The sequence below is a fragment of the Mirounga leonina genome, unplaced genomic scaffold (assembly GCF_011800145.1).
Source record: "Mirounga leonina isolate KUSES-001 unplaced genomic scaffold, KU_Mleo_1.0 Mir_154, whole genome shotgun sequence".
Lineage (NCBI taxonomy): Eukaryota > Metazoa > Chordata > Mammalia > Carnivora > Phocidae > Mirounga > Mirounga leonina.
Genome location: NW_023270389.1, coordinates 60,320,521 through 60,325,110, shown reverse-complemented (window position 1 = coordinate 60,325,110; position 4,590 = coordinate 60,320,521). Strand labels below are relative to the sequence as shown.

The 4,590-nt window shown below is 40.1% G+C and overlaps 1 protein-coding gene across 1 annotated transcript in view; it reads right to left on the bottom strand.

Annotated features, from left to right (window-relative positions):
* WDR64 (WD repeat domain 64) overlaps nucleotides 1–3,878 on the bottom strand; it is a 151,190-nt gene extending 147,312 nt beyond the window's left edge. The window contains exon 1 of the mRNA XM_035010942.1: nucleotides 3,847–3,878. The gene's annotated coding sequence lies outside the window, so the exon portion shown is untranslated. The remainder of the gene's footprint in view (nucleotides 1–3,846) is intronic.
* Between the last annotated feature and the right edge of the window lie 712 nt (nucleotides 3,879–4,590).

Genomic DNA, 4,590 nt, shown 5'->3' with positions numbered 1-4,590 from the left:
TATCTATCTATCTATCTATCTATCTATCTATCTATCTATCTATCTATCATCTATTCACCTGCTCTCGTATCATCTTTTTATCCTGAAAATGTCTGGTAAGCATGGCCCAGATTCTTAGCAGTACCTAGTCAGCTGGTATCATGTCCTTCTTGTGCCCTACCACTTTCATCGGCTGAGAATGCTTATTTCACCCCAGAAGAGTGGTATCTTCATTGATTAATTCTTTTTTTTTTTAAGATTTTATTTATTTGTCAGAGAAAGAGAGCATGAGAAGGGGGAGCAGCAGACAGAAGCAGAGGGAGAAGCAGGCTCAATGCCGAGCAAGGAGCCTGATGTGGAACTGGATCCCAGGACTCTGGGATCATTACCTGAGCTGAAGGCAGATGCTTAATTGACTGAGCCACACAGGCATCCCTTCATTGATTAATTCTGATTTATCCTGATTATATATAAATCATATAAATTATACATACTTCACAAACCAGTTCTTTTTTAAGAAACTGAGTGTTCACTCTTTCCTAACTTCTTGGTCACTCACACTCTGCTTTTAGAGCAAGGTTGTAAATGAGATTTCATTTTTAAACAAATGTATGCATTTTGGGGAAGGGGAGCGTGGACAGGTACACAGTTTATACATTAAGCTGATTCCTACCATCCCAAAGAACTATATGCACTAGGACAACTGACGTTCAGAACCAAAGACATGCCAGATTCTCTCTCTCTCTCTTTTTAAAATTCAATTACATTCACTAAATCGTTTTTTAATTCTTTATTTTATTTTATTTAAGATTTAATTTATTTGTCAGAGAGAGAGAGCATGAGCAGAGGGAGGGGCAGAGGGAGAAGCAGGCTCTCCACTGAGCAAAGAGCCCAATGTGGGACTCGATCCCTGGACCCTGGGATCATGACCTGAGCCAAAGGCAGACACTTAACAGACTGAGCCACCCAGGCATCCCAAAGATGTTTCATACGGCAGGAAAAGGTGCAGATATATTTGGCAAGATTTTTCTGTAAGGGTTTCCCACCAGGGACCAAGGTTAGAGAGAGCGGGGAAGCATGCATCCCAGTCCTTGGAAGTTTACTCAATTGAGTAAGGGTCAAAGTTCCCTCTCAGGTGACCTGTGCCTGATGCAGAAGGCTGAGGGTTATCAGTGATCCTATGCAAGAATGTCGAGAGAAATATTAAGTATAGTAATCATCCTTCACTGAGATACTATAGAAGATATTTATATACTGCATTCAATCCAAGTTTGTAGGGAAAAATCTGGACTCATTTTAAGGTTTAATTTTCACAAACAAAAATAAAGCAAACAAAAAAAGGAATAAGAATGACAGATAAAACCTGTCTCCATTCCCCCTCACCACCCCCTTGTACTTTATAAAGGACTTGCTTGGAATACAGGGACAGGGATGATTTAATGCTCCAGTGTAAGAGGATATTAAAAGGGATCCCCTGATGCCTTGGGTGGGGCCCCACAATACAATTGAAGAACTCCCCCAATCTAAAGGACAGGGCTGCACAGCCCATGCAGGAGGATGCACAGAGACACTGGAAAACCAGTTCTGCAGATAGTAGCTCATTCTCAACTTCAAACTACTGAAGGCAATTTCTTAGGAGATTGAAGAGATTAGCACTTCCTTGGACTTTTCAGAGTAGTCAAGGGGCCCTGAGTTTTCTCAACTTCCTTCCACCCAGTGGGCGCCAGAGGGGAGAGACTGGGGCTGGCCAGTTCTCCACTGCAGTCCACATTCAGAATTTGGTGGGACAAGGATGCATACATTTCCAGAGGAACAGTTTGCTAGACTCTCAGGGCCCCCTACTGGAGAAGACTGCCTGCAGGGTCTGGGGGCCCTAACCAGAGTCCTAGAGGGAAATGCAAGCAGCCAGCTGGCAAAGGCATTGCCCCTGTCAAGGGACTTGTGAGAGAAAGATCTCCATGACCTCCAGTCCTCAAAAGAACCCACAAATCACCCTAGAAGAGAAAATGACAGCGCTTAAAATCTGCTACAATCAGGGCGCCAACATCAAATGACAACTTTACCAATCAGGGAAGATTTTTGCTTGAAATTCCAGAGGGGCCCAGAGCAGCATCTAAAGGTAGTAGATTTAGGGAATGGGAGAAGCTAAATTTATTGTCCCCTCCACACCACCCCCTGAAGTTCTCCAGGCCTGCAGTAGGCTCTGTTTTGGAGGGCAGACAAGTGAGTTTTCCTTGAGTTTTACCGTTTCAGTATTACAACGTTCAGGACTTTATATTAATTGAAAGTGACCAGAAAGCCTTTGGTACCTGATAAAATGCCATCCAAAGGCAGTTAAAGAACAGGAGCAGAGAAGACAATTGAAATGAGTAATGGGAGAGAGAGTAAACTTACTTTCTGCTTACACATGCTGAGTCTACCTTGCTCAATAAACTGGTTACATCTGTTTTATTTTCCTACTCTGTTAGATGCAGGTGCAATTTGCATAAACTTTTTTATTGTGGTAAAATATATGTAACATAAAAGTGTACAATTCCATGGCATTAAGTACATTCACAATGTTATGCAACCATCACCACTGTCCATTTCCAGAATTTTTGCATCATCTTCAACCTAAGCTCTGTGATCCTAACCACTAACTCCCAGTTCTCCCACCTCAGCCCCTGGCAGCCACAATTCTTTCTGTCTCCATGAATTTGCCTATGCTAGTACCTCATAAAAGTGGAATCTCACGATATTTGTCCTTTTGTGTCTTATTTCTCTTAGCATATTGGCTTCAAGGTTTATCCATGTTATAATGTACTAGAATTTCATTCCCTTCAATGACTGAATAATATTCCATTGTATGCCACATTTTGTTTATCCATTTATCTGATGATGGACATTTGGGTTATTTCCACCTTTTGGTTGCTATAAACATTGGTGTACAAATATCTATTCAAGACCTTGGTTTCAATTCTTTTGGATCTATATAATATATATGAGTGGAATCACTGGTTCATACGGTAATTCTATGTTTAGCTTTTTGAGGAGCTGCCATACTGTTTCCACAGTGACTGGCTGCACCATCTTGCGGTCTCAGCAGCAGCCGCACACCAGGGTTATAATTTCTCCACATCCTTGCCAACACTTACTATTTTCCATTCTTTGCTTTAGTTTTTGAGAATAGCCATCCTAGCGGGTACGAAGCGATATGTCATTGTGGCTTTGATTTGCCTTTCCCTAATGACTAATGAGGTAGAGTATCTTTTCATGTGCTTATTGGCCATTTGTATAACTCTGTAGAAATGTCTATTCAAGTCCTTTGCCCATTTTTGAATTGGGTCCTTGGGGATTTTTTTTGTTGTTACTATTGAGTTGTAGGAGTTCTTTTTATATTCTGGATATTAATCCTTTACAGATCTATGATTTGCAAATATTTTAGGAGTTGTCATTTCACTCTCTTGATAGTGTCCTTTGATGCACAAAAATTTTAAATTTTGTTGGAGTTCAATTTATCTATTTTTTCTTTTGTTACCTGTGCCTTTGGTGCCATATCCCAGAAATTGTTGCCAAATCCAATGCAGTGAAGACGTTTTTCCTATGTTTTCTTCTAAGAGTTCCATGGTTTTAGTGCTTAAGTTTAGCTGTTTGATCTTTTCTGAGTTAATTTTTCTATATGGTGTAAGAGAAAGGTCCAACTTCATTTTTTTTGCAGGTGGACATCCAGGTTTCCAAGCACCATTTGTTGGAAAGACTTTCCTTTCCCCAATGAATGGCCTTGGCATCCTTGTCAAAAATCAATTGACCATATGCACAGAAGTTTATATGTTGACTATTCTGTTCCATTGGTCTATACGTCTGTCCTGATGCCAGTATTACACTTACCTTTTAAGTTGTAGTATTTTGCCATCATCTTATCATAATTCTGAAAATACATAAAAATATGTATCATTATTGACAATTTAAATCATATTTGTGATAACAGTGCCTGTTTCTCTCAAGTCTAATAAACATCCTTAATAGGTAATAGCATTGTAAAAATGACTCTATCAGAATTCTTACACATTTGCCAAAAGCCTCTTACTCCTCTTTTTCATTCCCTGCTGTTATTCCTCTCCCATAGATGTTACCCTGGACTTGACTCAAAGAGAGTAAAAGCCAAAGTTCTTTTATTAAAATGGCCATAGCCTTGCATGATCTGCCCAATCACAGCTCACCCACCTTTCTGCCCTCATTTCTTAATTCCCCTTCTGGTCCAGCTACACTGGTTTCCTTGTTTTTTTTCTAACATGCTAAGCACACTCCCAACCGAGTACATGTCCCTGTGCTTGCAGAACTCAGCACGGCCATCCATTACCACTTGTACAAAATAACCTTTTCCCTCTCTCCCCCATACCCTTTCTATGCCTTATATTTCTTTATGGCACATATCAGCACTTGACACACTGCATACATACTTATTTGATTATTGTCTGCTGTCCCAACACAACCCGAATGTAAGCTTTGTGAGGGCAGGGCATCAGCACCAATGAAAGAAAGAAAGAAAAGAAAGAAAGAAAGAAAGAAAGAAAGAAAGAAAGAAAGAAAGAAAGAAAGAAAGAAAGAAAGAAAGAAAGAAAGAAAGAAAGA